The 15631-nt window shown below is 44.1% G+C and overlaps 1 protein-coding gene across 2 annotated transcripts in view; it reads right to left on the bottom strand.

Moving 5' to 3' along the window:
* Window positions 1-10442, bottom strand: part of USP49 (ubiquitin specific peptidase 49) — a 66708-nt gene extending 56266 nt beyond the window's left edge. For both annotated transcript variants that reach the window (XM_075555123.1, XM_075555122.1), the window contains exon 1: window positions 10353-10442. The gene's annotated coding sequence lies outside the window, so the exon portion shown is untranslated. The remainder of the gene's footprint in view (window positions 1-10352) is intronic.
* Between the last annotated feature and the right edge of the window lie 5189 nt (window positions 10443-15631).

Raw genomic sequence — 15631 nt, 5'->3', positions numbered from 1 at the left:
GGATCGGCAGATTGTTAAAGATTTTTCAATCTGTCAACTAAAAACTTCTACAGTTGACCCTTGAACAACTCAGGGGTTAAAGGCACCAATTCCCTGTCCCCACATAGCTGGAAATCCACATCTAACTTTTGACACACACAGCCCCAAACTTAACCAGTCTACTGTTAACCAGAATTCTTACTGATCGATGAACATTTGATTGACATATATTCTGTATGTTGTATGTATTCTGTGCCGACATACAAGCTGCATTTTCCATGCAAGATAAAAAATGTATTTCCCAGAGAAGGCAAGGTTTTTGTGCCTGCAGTCTTCGCTGTAGTGACAGCGGCACCTTTTCGTTTGTGACCCCGGATGTGCTCCTCTTGAAGTGGTGGATGACCGCAGCAGCAGACCTGGATCTAGTGTCCGTGCTAAGCCATTCAGCCTTTTCTCGTAAAGCCACGACCGTTCTCTGCTTTGTCGGAGCACATCCTGCATCACTGGCTGCACACCCCACGGGGCTCAGCGTGGGATTGGGACAACCAAGGTGAAAATGGGCGTGAGCCATGGGGATGGCTTCTTACTGCCATCAGCAGTTGACTGGAGAGTAGAACAGCTCACTTGAAGATGACTAGTGTCACAAGGTGTTGAAAACCTGTGTCAGTGGACCCCACAGTCCAAGCCTGTCTTGTGCAAGGATCAACCGTAATGGCATGCGTGTGCGTATACAAGTAAAACTGTGCATAGTAATTTCTTGTATTATTCTTACAAGTTTTTTGTTCTACAGCTGTTATGAGATGGAATCAACTCAAAAGCACACACACACACATATACACACATGTATATATACTGTATACAATATCTGTTACATACACATATACAAGGGGAGGTTTAAAAAGCTCACAGAAAATGAAATGATAAGATTCTGGAATTTTTCCACAAACGTCTTGAAAACCCCTCCTGTGTGCATGTGTGTACTTGCTATCTGTACCTATAGAGGGCCCGGGTAAGTCACAAAGCACTGCTAAAGAATCACAGAAACCTTTGTTAAATAAAAATCTTAAAAGGTGACAAGAATTGTATGAGCCCCAATAAATTGTTAAAATAAAAATAAATAAATTTAAAAAAAGAATTAAAAAAATCTTAAAAGGTGAAGCTGAATGTGGTGAAGAAAGCTGATGGTGCCTGCCTATCAAAAGAGATAGCGTCTGGGGTCATAAAGACTTGAAGGTGAACAAGCAGCCATCTAGCTGGGAAGCAACAAAGCCCACATGGAAGAAGCACACCAGCCTGTGTGATCACGAGGTGTCAAGGGGATCAGGTATCAGGCATCAAAGAACAAAAAATCATCATTGTGAATGAGGGGGAGTGCAGCGTGGAGACCCCTTACAGAAGAGTCGCAGGGAGGAGATGAGCCAGTCGGGGTGCAGGATAGCAACTATGAAGCATTCAACTTTCCTCTAGTTCCTAAATGCTTCCTCCCCCCACTATCATGATCCCAATTCTACCTTACAAATCTGCCTAGACCAGAGGATGTACACTGGTAGAGATAGGAACTGGAAACACAGGGAATCCAGGACAGGTGATCCCTTCAGGACCAGTGGTGAGAGTAGCAATACCGGGAGGGTGGAGGGAAGGTGGGGTAGAAAGGGAGAACTGATTACAAGGATCTACATATAACCTCCTCCCTGGGGAATGGACAACAGAAAAGTGGGTGAAGGGAGACGTTGGACAGCGTAAGATGACAAAATAATAATAATTTATAAAGTATCAAGGGTTCATGAGGAAGGGGGCAGGGAGGGAGTGGGGAAAAATGAGGAGCTGATATCAAGGGCTCAAGTAGAAAGCAAATGTTTTGAGAATGATGAGGACAACAAATGTACAAATATGCTTGATACAATGGATGTGTGTATGGAGTGTGGTAAGAGTTGTACGAGCCCCCAATAAAATGCTTAAAATAAAAAAGGTGAAGCTATTATTTCTCTTTATGTGGCTCCATGCAGGTGTCCACACTGCTGAAGGCCCTGTTTCCATCTCTCTCACACTTCACACTTCCCTCCAACTTGTCACACTCTGTGCATGACACCTCGAAACAGCGGCAGGTTTGGACTCCTCGGGAACTCACACTGTGTTCTTGTGGGGAGCAAACAGAAGTCTGAAAAAACAAGAGCAGGTCTGGAGGGCGGCTACGGTGAGGTTTCTCAGCAACGTTCTCACGGGACAGCCCTTGCTACTAGTCCCCAAGAACGAGCAGGTGCGTGGTCATGATAGAAAACAGTCCTGGCCCTTTTCTCATCGACACAGATTTTAATTTTCTCAAAACATCTTCAAAATAGGCCCCCATGATCACCCTGTGTCCACTGAGAAAACCTATCAAGATTATTCCCGTAGAATCCAAAACCAGTCACCATAATCTCCGAGCTGACTGCTCTCTCTGAATCTCCCTGGACGAGCTGGCTGTCAAAGGCACTGTAATGAGACCAAGAAGAGTGTGTTCCTGAGAGCATTTGACTCAGCTAGCCACTGGTTATGGAGAAATACTTACATAGGTTCCCACTGGAATATCCTGGGCAGGTACGGACTGGAAGCCTCCTACCAATACTTTTACTGACCCTTTTTCCTGGTGTGTGTATACATGTATGTTGTTGGGTTTTTTTTTCATTTATTTGTTCTGATGATGAATACTAATCTCTTTTGCAGTTTTTGTAAACTTCACTTTCATGTCTTTTAAAAATTAATCTACAAAAAACACTTTGTGTGTTAATGAAATTGATTTCAAAAGGGAAGTAAAAATCAAAAAGAAAAATAATCAAAAAGAATGTTTCAAAGATTACAGCTATATAAACACAATAAATTGGTTAGGAAATAAAAGTACATATTCCCCACCAGAAATGCAATTTGGCTTAATGAAGTCGGTTTTCTGTAGTATGATATGGTTATAGGGCATTCAAATATCAAACACTGAAGAAGAAAGAAGATAACGTATCTTCAAACAACCATGAAATCCATGTGCAATCTTGCTTAAATTTACTTATTCCCAAAATTCAGCACTTCTTCCCACCTTTCCCATACTTGGAGCTGAACTCTGTTCACTTAATTCCCTGGCCTTGAAAGGTGTGCTTTCTCTGTATCATGTCACAATCCAGTTGGCAACCATGGCCTGCATGCATGCAGAAATCAGAGGTCAAGGCCCTGGAAAGGACCTCACTGAAGAGAATGGACTCAGATGCCCCTGGCTTCAGAACCTACTCATCCTCCCCATTTCCACTGTGACCTCCTCTCCCCAAATCTAGGCCCTAACACCAGGTGCCTGCATTCCAACTGCCGTCACTACCATTGATCTTGATGCCTCCTCTGAATGTTATCGCTCTATCAAACAAAACCAACATTCTCCTCTGACATTGTGATCCTCTACCTGCAGATCCCACAATAAACAAACACCAAGAAACACTGCCATCGAGTCGATGTCAACTCATGGTGACCCTATATGGAGTTTCCAAGGCTGTAAGTCTTTATAGGAGTAGATAGCACCATCTTTCTCCCTCGGAGCAGCTGGGGGTTTGAACTGTCAACCTTGTGATTAGCAGTCCAACACGTACCAAACAGTGCCACTGTCTATATCACATACATGAGCATAATTGACATCGATCTAGTGTAAGAAGTGTATCTGGACAGACCCAGCGGCCTCTCTTTTGCACTGGACTCTCAAGGGAGGGGAGCTCAGCCCCTGCCCTGCCAGGCGTGTGACATGGAAGAAGTGGCATGGGCTCTTCTGCTGACTGGCCTGCCTGCCTTGAAAGCCAGCGACAACATTGATAGAGACAGTCCTTCTATCATGACTGGGGAAACCTGCAGCTTGGCGGGATGACCTGGGCGGCGACCTTGTGCATCGTCGGAATTGTCTTTGCTCTGAGTAGCAAATGCAAGTCAGATCCGCGTGACCTGAGACAGCCCCTCAAGCAGTGCCAGTCACTGCTAAGCCTAGGACCAGCTTCATGGAGCTCCAAGCCCTGGCATTCTCTCCCATTCCTGGTCCTCCATGGCACCCTCCCTATCTGGGTGGGGGGGTGTCTTCACCTCTAAAATGTTCTTCTCCCGGTATAACTTTTATGCTCCTTTCTAACTAGAGGGGGGTGGGATGGGGAAGCTATCCAATTCCTATCTGTAAATTAAAGTGTTCTCTTGCTTTCCCCCGCAAAAAAAAAAAAAAGTGTATTTGTTTTGGAGACCTATCACAAACCTGCTATTACTTTTTCCTAGATGTGTGATGCTAAATTTGCTCTTTAGGTCTTAGAATTTGTTCCCATGTCATTAAAATGGAGTACAATGCTAATACCTTCCAGTGCAGAGGTGATGATTCAATGGAGCTATTCATGTGAGAATACCTAGTGGATAAAAGTAACCAAGCCCAATGCCATGTTGAGGGGGTTAAAATAAAACCAGATGACTAGCACGAGTTTGCATGAATGTGCTGAATCACAATATAAATAGACTCTGAAAGGGTTTTTAATTAGAGCAATAATCCAGCGTCTAACACGACTGCTGGTATGTTGCATGCACTCAATAAAATGTCAACCTAGAGCTTCCAGGCAGCCAGAACAGAGAATACTCATGTTTACCCTTTCTCTTTCTCAAAACCCCAGGAAAATCACAGAAGATAAAAAAGAATGTGTGTGAGATGGACTGGCACACTGGCTGCAACAATGGGATCGAACAGAAGCATTACTGTGTTAGGAGAGAACCTGAAAGACCAACAAGAAACCTAAGCAGGCAATGAATTCATGATATGGGGGAAGAACCAGTCAGAAAAGGTGGACTTAGAAAACACAACTTGAGGAATGTAATAAAATGTCTTTTGAATTGTACGTATAAAAAACTGTTAACCTAGTGTTGTTTGCTGTCTACATTCTGAATAACAATTTAAAAATAAAAAGGATCCTCACAGAGTCACCCCTCGTCTCTGATGAGCCAAATGACGGTGCCTCTCCCACTTCGGCAGAGGGCTGGGTTCCATTTGCCAGAGTTTGAAACTGGAATGTTGTGGAGCTCAAAACTGAAATAATCTTTAGAGGGTCACTCAACAATATGAATGTCCTGTTTCTTTTTCCATGAGTATTTTGATGGCATTCCCAATAGTCTGCGCTTGGAAATGCCCGAAGGGAGTGAGTGGTAAGTAGGAAAGACAACTAGGCGGTGACAGAAGCCTAATGGTCACACTACTTAACCTTGAAGTCATTTTTAAGTGACTCAATCTAATGAGCCAAGTAATCTCTTTCTGTGTAAAACTCGACTGAACAAATTACAGGGTCTTGGGAGGCAAATCACCAGGCAAGGAAAATCCCTCACATGTAAGAACTACTTTTCCCTTTTCAAATAATAATAAGCAATTAGCATTCGTTAAGTACCCATTCACATTTAATTTTAAATTAAATTTCTTTTTTTCAATTAAATTTCTGAGCAAACTCAACACTAACTTTGAAAGCAAAACAAGATTAAATCAACCACAAAGGGGAGTGAGTCGGCCCATTGTTTTTGCTCTGTTGGGTTCCAGGTAAAGTTTAAAAAATCCCAAACCACTTGACATCATTTCTCTTGAAATCTAAAAATCACAAAGTGTCAAACTGTTGGCATTCGAATCTCAACACTCAGCCAATAAAAAACCCCGCCCATGTTCCAGACCAACCTTGGCCATCAGCTCTGAGATTCGAGGGAGACGGGAGCAGACTCAAAGACTTTTTAAGTCCGCGAGCATACAGGTTAACGACAGCTTTCCTTCTACCCCATTTTGTTATGTTCACGGATTCAGTTCCAGATGCTCAAGTACGACTGTCAAAATTAAAGGCTGTCCTGAAAAGTCTCTGCAAAGTTGGGAGCGACCAATACCAAGGCCGTCCTAAGTTTGGGATCTATCAGTGGGAATTGTCTGTGAGGTTGGATGATGTCCTTCCTGCCTCTGTTCAGTTCAGATTTCCCCAGCTGTTGGTGATCTGTAGCACACTCTCTAACACAATTACGGAAAAGGGACGGCACTTTTACCTCTGACTTCATTAGACGCATGGGGGTCCAGAAGGAGGGGTCATAAGGTGGGCACTATCTATGCAATCATTTAGAGAGGGCACCATGTTTCTGTGGCCGGAGTCATTGCAATGCACCGATGCAGAAACAGAAGGCAGAACGTCTCACTGTAATCTACACCACCCTCACCCCCCATTCAAGGTGACCCATTTGGGCTTGGCCATCCATTGTAAGTCAAAAAGCACTCTTCAATAATCGTCCATACATTTCCTAAATAAGCTACATTGAAATGCTACCCGACTGGCAAATAATGTTTTACCCTCAACAGCTACCACATTTGTCTACTTGTGCCCAAAGGTGACATACTAGTGGTAAAGCAAAACCAACATCTATGATTAGCCACTTGGAATAAATGAGTTGGCACAAGCAAAGCTAAAGGAGAAAACTAAGAACTCTGAATAAATCTCTGATGTCCAGAAAATGGTTAACACCTGGTAATATTAATCATGATGAATTTTTTCAGACTTTGACCCGAGAGCAACAATTTTCACAAAATATTGGGTCTCCGACCCCTTTATGCTTTTACTCCTTATTGAAGACCCTGAAGGGCTTTGTTGGTGTGGGTTATAAACCAAAAACGCACGGCCCTCTACTCAATTTCAACTCCTTGCCGCCCTAAAGGACGGAGCCAGTAAATCCTCACAGGAGTAGAAAGCTTCATCTTTCTCCCAGAGTGGCTGGTGGTTTTGAACTGCCAACCTTGAGGCTAGCAGCTCCCATCATTAACCACTATGCCACCAGAGCCCCTGTTAGAGCTACCCATGTTGAACATACTGTTAAAACAAAAAACTTTTAAAATTTACTTATTTTAAAATAAGTCCATTTCATGTTACACTCAATTATTCTTTTTAATGGTAAAAGCCCTATAATACAAAAAAATTGAAAGCTCAGTGAGAAGAGCCGCCTTGCTTTACATTTTGGCAACTCTTTTAAATGTCTGACTTAAGAACGACAGCTGGGTTTTCAGATCTGCTTCTGCGTTCAGTTGGCTGCGGCATCCCGTGACAAGTAGCTTCTGTAAACTCTACTACACATTTGTGAGAGGCTGAGAGGACAGGGGCGAGTCACATTCTATATTAGGAAGCTAGTTGGAACCTCAAAAAGGACCTCACTTTGAGAGCACTGTTACATACACTATAGCCATAACTTTCATAAAGATTCTCAAGTCAATCAGGAGAAGGGGTGAAAAAGATGGAGAGAAGAAAATATAACCAACTTCATGCAGCTGCCTCTTCCAGGGAGGCCACATGTTCTCAGCATGATGGTTGTTACTTCAAAGGTGGCTCACTCTCTGTACTCAGCCAGATTTCAACAGGAAACAAACCGTTATTTAAGAAACGCAAAGTCGGTGCCATGAACTACACCTCCTTCCAGCTGCTACGTAAACATCGATTGTGGGTGCGCACTGACTTCCAAGGCAATCGCTTCTAAGTGACATTCTAATTATAAGACCCGTAAGTCACCTTTCTCCTGGCTTTTGTCCTCCTGCACAACTTTCTGCTGACTGTCATTCAAATATTACTTAACAAGACAAAAGAGTAATTTCCAATTACCAATCAGTTCCAGCCTGCTACACAGTTCAATCATTCTGGCTGCATGATTCTGTGAACAGTAGCTAAATCGTAATCTCCAAATCAGCACACGCTGACGCCTTCTAAATAGGTGTTGTTCTTTAGCTAGTTCAGGTGATTTCTGTCTACCACAAACAACAGGTAACGAAGCTATATTCATGTAAGGACAGTTAAGGGGGGAAATACTGCCCAACAGTCACCTCAAGTTATCATCTTCCCATACTTAAGGAGAGACATGACTTCAAAGGCTCCTACCCACAGGCAAGCAAAAGCAATTTAGTTCTGGTGACTTCTTGGGGTGACACTTGGCTTTAGTGTGTCCTTCAATTCACAGCCACAAAGCAAACCTTCTCAGTCCTAATTAGCTAAGCTAGTAGACCCCTGGCAACAGCATGGGATCTGGAGCCAGGGGTCCAGGTTGGAATCCCGAAGCAGCCCCTTGCAAGGTGACTCTCAGCAAGTTTCTTAGAAGGTGCCTCACTTTCCTCAGCCGTATAAGGAAGGCGAGACAGTGTCTGCCCCATACATAGTGACGGGAGCACGTTCAGCAGTGCCTGGCGTCATCATAAAATGCAGTCGCTGTGGACTTTCGTTTTTATGGGTGAATCTTCTGAAAGAGCCCCCTGTGGTCCCGGGAAGGCAGTGTCATTAAGAGACAAGCGAGCACAAGGCCCGAGGGAAGCAGGTCCCTCCTTGTTTAGAAAGGTAAGCGTCTGCACCATCTAGCAAACAGCGGACAGGCCAGGGAAAAAATGGCAAGGACATTTTTCAAAACTACAATTTGCGCGGGGGGGGGGGGGGGGGGCAGGGGGAAGGAGGAACAAAACTCAAGAAGACTTATCCTTCAAACAGGTTGGAAGAACCTCCCGGAAGGGAACACTGGACTTCACTAGGTAGAAACAAAAGCACTGTGGCTCCTCCGTGACACGGACAGGGTCACTCACGGGGACAGGCAAGATGAAATCGCTGCAGGCTGGCAGGCAGCAGCACGCACACCACAAAGACAGGCAGGAAGAGGTGAAAATCTGAAACGATTCTCACACACAGCTCCGTGGGACGCTCGGAGAAAAGTACGGCATGAAAAGAAACATTTTTGGGAAGCCATTCTAATAAACCCGTTTTGGATTAAAAAAAAAAAAAGAAACATTTTATATGAAAAAGCACAAACAAGCTCCTAACAACCAGAGTTAACCTGATACCAAGATGTTTAATTCTTGGAGTGTATCAGCGTGAGATTCAGCTGTGAAGGGTTGATATATTAAAATGTAACTGGAATGCATAGGATAATTACAGCTACCATTTTTTAAACACTATGTTCTAGGCATTATCAAATGTTTTCACATGGATTAATTCACCTTTAAGATCACCGAGAGAGGCATTTTACGGTTCCCCAGCTTACACCTGAAGAACTCAAGCACAGAGAGATTACTGTGCCCAAATGTCATGGTTGTGGCGGTTAGTCACAACCACCTTGGATCCAGAGCCTGTGTTTTTAGTCACTAAGCAACAACCAAAAAAGGGTTTGCAAAAAAAGGGTTTGCACAAATGTGTGCCATCTGATTGCACTGCTTATCACTGGGAGCAGGCTAAGATTCAGGTAGATGGTTGGGGTTATCTATAATGTGTGAATAATTGATAAGAATGTATAGGCTGGTCAATCTAAGATCTATTGTTCCCTTCCTCTCCAGAATGAAGAATTAAGAAAATAGAGCATTCAAGGGAACAATTAGACCAAAAGATTACAGTCGTGTAGTCTGAAACAAGAAGAACTGGAAGGTCCCAGCTTCCACTACCAAGCACCATGATAGGTATTCACAACAGAGAGCCCATGGAATGTTCGTAAAAGGCCAACAGATGGCAGAGCCAAATTCAAAAGCATTAAAAACAAAACAGACGTATTGGTCTGACAGGCTGGTAGGACCATCCAAACTATGGCCCTTCAAGCCTGGACTGAACCACCCCCCGGAATCACCTTTCACTTCAGCAAGAAACTGTTCAGTGAGCAGTAACCCCCGCGAGAAACAGGCTCTGCAGAGCAGCCCCTTACACAGGAGGAGAGAGGGGCATTTGTCCCAAAACAAGGCTCAGAAGGCAGGAAGGGGCAAGAAAGGTGAATGGAAATGGGGAGCCCAGGGAAGAAGCAAGAAGAGTGCTGCTCGGTTGAGGGGTTGCAAAACGAAGTAAACGGGAAAGTAATTTGCTCTGTCAACTTCAGCCAAACTGCAATGAAACCATGCCCCCAAAATGCATAAGTTAAAAAAAAGTTTACCTCCTCCACTTAGTCAAACCTGTTATTGGACTTTCTAGAGAATTCTATGTGATTACTGCCTGACGTGTATTGTGAACCTGCTAAAATGAACAGTATCCCCACAGTGAGCACATCAGAGGAGCTGGCTATACATGACGAGAAAGGTAGATCATTTACTCTTGGTGGTTCAAAACAGACAAGTTCTCGATCCTCTCACCAATAAGCTTCCAGGCCTATCCTAGACTTGGTTTTAGTGCAATTGTTGGTCTCCAGGTCCCACCTTGATTTTCTAATAGGGCTCAACCCTTCCTCACTTAAGTGAATTTCATGTCACTGAAAAAGTCACAAGATTATGAGAAGCAAGTGGTGGAAGATCAGAGCACGAAGGCAAAGACAGCAGCTGATGACAGGACATTGCTGACGGGCTCCACATGACTCCACCACCGTGAACACTTTTCATGGTTCTTAACGCTTACCCACTAAACAAGTTTTTCCCATCTTCTTCCATAATATTCCAGGGTCATTGAGGTTTCTTCTTCTCTGTTACGTAGTGGGGAAAACAATCTGTAAAAGAAGATGAACGCAATCTCAAGTTCACCTGTAAACTCAAAATTGATATCAGTTTTACAACGTAGCTCGGTGAACTCTCTGCAGTCCTCAAATCCAAGGTCAAGTAACGATGTTTAAATTAAACTGTGTGTGTGTGTGTTCCCAGTTGAGGGTAATCAAACAAGGGACCGCATGTTTTAGAATCAGGAAAGGTGTGTGACAGGGTTAGATCCTCTCACCATATTGACTCTATCTGTATGTCAGGCAAATCATCATAGATTCATAGAACCTGGCTTCTATGAAAAAGAATGTGGCATCAGGATTGAAGAAAGGCTTATCAGCAACCTGCTAAATGAATGCAGATACACAACCTTGCTTGCTGATGAAGATCAAGGACTGTAGCTTATGGTGTGGGTTATAACTCAATGTACAGAAGACCCAAATCCTCACCACTGGACTAACAGGGAACATCATGACACACGGAGGGTTGACGCTGTCAAGGGTTTTGTCTTGCTTGGATTCACAATCAGTGGATGGTGGAGGCAGAAGCCAAGAGAGCAAAAGATACGTTCTCTTAGGTCAATCTGCTGCACAAGACCTTGGTCGAGTATTGGAAAGTGGGATGTTACTTTGAGGACTTAGGTGCACCTGATGAAAGCAACGGTATTTTCCAATGCTTCACAGGCATGTGAAAGTTGGACACTGATTAAAGAAGACAGAAGGAGAACGGCTGCATTTGAACGGTTGGGCTGGAGAAGAACAGTGAAAGTACCACGGACTGCTAAAAGGACAAACCCATCTGTCTTGGAAGAAGTACAGCCAGAGTGCTCCTTAGAGGCAGGGATGGTGAGACTTCATCTGACATACTTTGGACATGCTGTCAGGAGAGACTAGTCTCTGGAAAAGGACATCACGTTTGGTAAGGTAGAAGGGAATGAAAGAGAGGAAGGCCCTCAAGGAGATGGGCTGACACCATGGGCAACCGTGGGTGCAAGCAGAGGGACAATGGGCAACCATGGGTGCAAGCAGAGGGACAATGGGCAACCGTGGGTGCAAGCAGAAGGCAGGGCCAGGCAGTGCTTCAGTCTGCTGTACGCAAGTCACTCTCGGTCTGAACCTCCTGGATGGCAGCTGATGACCACACAGGTAATCAAAGATTCGGGCACAGAGATCAATTCATAAATGGGAGGATTAAAGGTCTGCTTCCTGAACAAACCTCTGCCTCTGTTCTAGATTTTAAAAATTAGAACAATGTGTTTGCCTAGTTAATTTTCTAACCTGAATCTATGAGAGAGAAGAAAAATTATGGTAACAAATACTCAAGTGGCAAAACTAAAATTATTCTTACTCCAGTGAAATACACAACCATGAATAGATGGCATGAGAGGGCTTTTATGCTGAACAGTTCAAAATTTGGGGGCAAAGAGCAGGCTTCTTATACAAAACATGTCTTACACACAGGAGATTCTATTAGCCAATGGCATTGAGAGTATGTAATTTGGATAAATTGCATACATAGCCATTTTTTAGGTTTCTGACAAGTTACTTAGGAAGCAGGACTCAACAAACATGAAATGGGCTGCTTATGGACAACCAAATAGCTCGAGGAGTGTGGTTCCTTGGTTTGGGGTTCAGGATCATGGTTTCTTTCGTAGGGCGTTCAAGTCAATTGGCCTAATCACAGACGTAATGCTTTCTGTCTACCTCTTAAGGCCACCCAAGGCAGAAAAAAATGACCACTATTAGCCGGGAACAATTGAGTGACGAGCAGAGTTGTCGTGACGAGGAGGACAATATGGAAAGTGTGGCTAAATGGCTTCATGAATGACTGTCTACTGTGGCAGTTACACCATTTCCTGTCAACTTTCGAAGAGGTGGAGTCTAGCCTGTCAATCAGGTCATAGCCAAGAATGCCTCTGTGTGGGCATGGCCTTCTCCTGAAGATTGTGGGAATTTGTCTTCCTCCCTGGAGGTGGGACACACTCTCTGCTTGACATTCCTGCTGACAAGCCCCATGGAGCTATGCTGATGGAGCCAGAGCTCTGGAGCTAAAGGAACCATGTGGAGACCCACGCTGAGATGCTTCCACTGCCACTGGATCCACAAGACTTTCCACCTACTGGTCTGTGATCTTCCTGCATTCGGCATCACTGCATGTGCTGTGTGAGTCTGAGAGGAATTTATAGACTGGTACCAGACAAATGGACTAATATCAGGCTTATGGATTTGATCTGGACTGGGCTAGGATGTTTTCTTAAAATGCAATCACTCTTTATATAAAACTCTTTTTTAAATACACATGAGTGTCTACGAATTTGTTTCTCTAGTCCACCAGGACTAGCACAGCCTCCTTTGCCATGACACATCAGAATTGGATGGCACCTGGCTACCATTATTGAACATTTTCATCGATTCCATTAATCCTGGTCAAAGCGGAGGAAATGTGAAACAGAAATTTCCAATTCTCATGGACGTTAGACTTTCTAGAGCCATGGAAGAGAGATGAAGTCCTGAACTACTGCCATGAGATAAGGTCTGAAAGTTACACCAACAATATGCCCTAAAGTCATCTTGAAACAGAAGAGTCATTTAGCTTAATTCATACAAAAAGGAGTTTCTTGAGTGTTATACTCTTTTTTTAAAGTTTTTATTGTGAATTAGATGGTTTACAGAACAGATATTTTATACTTAAAAATTCATACACATTTTGTTTCCACTACCCACTGCAATCCCCTCATCATACCATCACTTTTCCCCACCTCCTCCCCTTGTTTCCTGTTTCCATTCCCCCTCTGTTCAAACTCTCCCTTTTGATCTCAAATGGTGGATTCTTCTAACACGTGGCTGAGTAAAGGCCTGAAGGGTAACGAAGGGCCATAGGGGTTCCACCAGTCTCTATCCACCCAGCCAGCCTGGTCCCTTTCATGATTTGGGGTTTGTTCCACACTTTCCTCCAACTCCACCCAGGGCCCTGTAAAGAGTAGTTGGTAGTGGATACCCAGGTGCATCTCCCTTTTCTGGTTTCAGGGTCGTGGAGACTAATGTCTGCATGGTCCATTAGTTCCCTGGATGAGTTGTTTCTATATTGTCTTTCATTTTTATCACTGATTTCCTCTGACGAGGGAGAGACCAGTGGTTGTACCTTAGATGGCTGCTCAGGAGCTTGTAAGACCCCAGCGAGCATGATGCTGTTTGAAGGACTGTACAGACAGTTGGAAACAGACAGGCACCTTGGGGGACTTTATGTGAACGGGAGAGGAACAACTCCAGAAAGGAGACAGATTGGTTGGACACCTATGAACGGTCCCACGTCCCTAACTGGCACACACACAAACTGCTGACCTGGTGTATGGTTTGCTGTCTGTTCTCAACAACAAAATGTGGATTAAAGGAAAGCACAAAACAAAACAAAAACCCTTCAGGCTGGTGTGCTGTCGGCTACCCGATCAACAAGATGAAAAGCTCTGTTTTGTCCCCTGGCAGTCTAGCTGCAAGACGAATGGAAAGAAGAATGAGCGAAAGAGAAAGGAAGAGCCCTTATGATTGGACAAAGCTCCTGAGTCAGGGGGACCAGAATAGACTTTAAGGCCGAGGATGCCTCGCTGGAGAAAGGACGTGCACTAACCCAGGGTGAGGCTCAGAGCAGCTGTTTGGCTGCCATTGGTCAGTTACCGTAGGTTTACTTGGACCGTGAATGCTTTGTGGAAGTGGGGTCTTTGTGAAACTAGAGGAGCTTGTCAAGTTGCACATCTGGTTCTATCAAGGCACAAATCAGGGTTATCAGGAAAGAAAGTAGGAGCCCAGGAGGCAGAAGAGGCTGCAAGATTATAAAGCTCAGGAAATACGTATTTCTTGGGAGAGCTTATGATTTGTATGCATCTTAGGTTGGAGCTTTAATGTCCATAAAATATTCCTCTTTCGGATGTACACTGGTACAGATAGGAACTGGAAACACAGGGAATCCAAGACAGATGACCCCTTCAGGACCAGTGGTGAGAGTGGCGATACTGGGAGGGTGGAGGGAAGGAGGGGTAGAAAAGGGGAACCAATTACAAGGATCTACATATAAACCCCTCCCTGGAGGACGGACAACAGAAAAGTGGGTGAAGGGAGACGTCAGACAGTGTAAGATGACAAAATAATAATAACTTATAAATTATCAAGGGTTCATGGTGGGGGTTGGGAGGGAGGGGAAAATGAGTTAATACCAAGGGCTCAAGTAGAAAGGAAATGTTTTGAGAATGATGAGGGCAACAAATGTACAAATGTGCTTGACACAATGGATGGATGGATTATGATAAGAGTTGTATGAGCCCCCAATAAAATAATTTTAAAAAAATCCCTGTTTCCAAAAGACATGACTTTCATCATTAGAACCCCTGAAATTAAAAGCTAATTTCAGCTCCTCTGCATCCAACTTATCTGAACTAATTAACTGTGGCCCCTCTTCAAAGGCTGGCCCCCCATTAGTTCTGCGTGGAGGACATCAGTTACTGCCCAGTCCAGTGCAACTCCTGGTGACCACGTGAGCCAGATTGGAATTGTGTCCTCCCCCACCCCCCACCCCGGGTTTTCAATGGCTGGGTTTTATTTTTGGTTCAAGTAGAGTTAGAACCTGAACACTTGGGCTTACATTTTATTTATCTGGTGCTGCTGCGACAGAAATACCACCAGTAGATGGCTTAACAAAGAGAAATTTGTTTTCTCACAATTTGGGAAGATAGACTTGCAAATCTGGGTACCAGCTCTAAAGGAAAGTTTTCTCTCCAAGCTCTGGGTGAGGCCCTTGCCATCTTTCCACGTTTGCTGACCCAGCATCCCTTGGCGATCCCGTGTGTCCTGATGTCAACCTTCCCCTGGGACTAGGAGGGTCTCAGCACAGGGACCCTAAGTCCAAAGGACATGTGCCCATCACTGCTCTTCTTTCTTGGCAGTAGTAGATCCCTCGAATCTCTGCTTCCTTGTTTAATCTCTTTTACAGCTCAAAAGAGATGGAGTCAAAATACAATTAAATCCTGTGGATTACATAATCTACCTGCCTCTGAGCCTGCTTCACTAATGTCACAGAGGTTGGGATTTATAATACATAGAAAAATCACATCAGATTACAAAAGGGAAGACAATTGCAGTATGAGGACCATGGCCTGAGCCAAAGTGGAGCATTTTTGGGGGGACACACCTGTCAGCTAGCGTTCCATGCTACCCA

The sequence above is a fragment of the Tenrec ecaudatus genome, chromosome 7 (genome assembly GCF_050624435.1).
Source record: "Tenrec ecaudatus isolate mTenEca1 chromosome 7, mTenEca1.hap1, whole genome shotgun sequence".
Classification (NCBI taxonomy): Eukaryota; Metazoa; Chordata; class Mammalia; order Afrosoricida; family Tenrecidae; genus Tenrec; species Tenrec ecaudatus.
The sequence above is the reverse complement of the archived record's forward strand: the minus strand, read 5'-3'. Positions and strand labels throughout refer to the sequence as shown.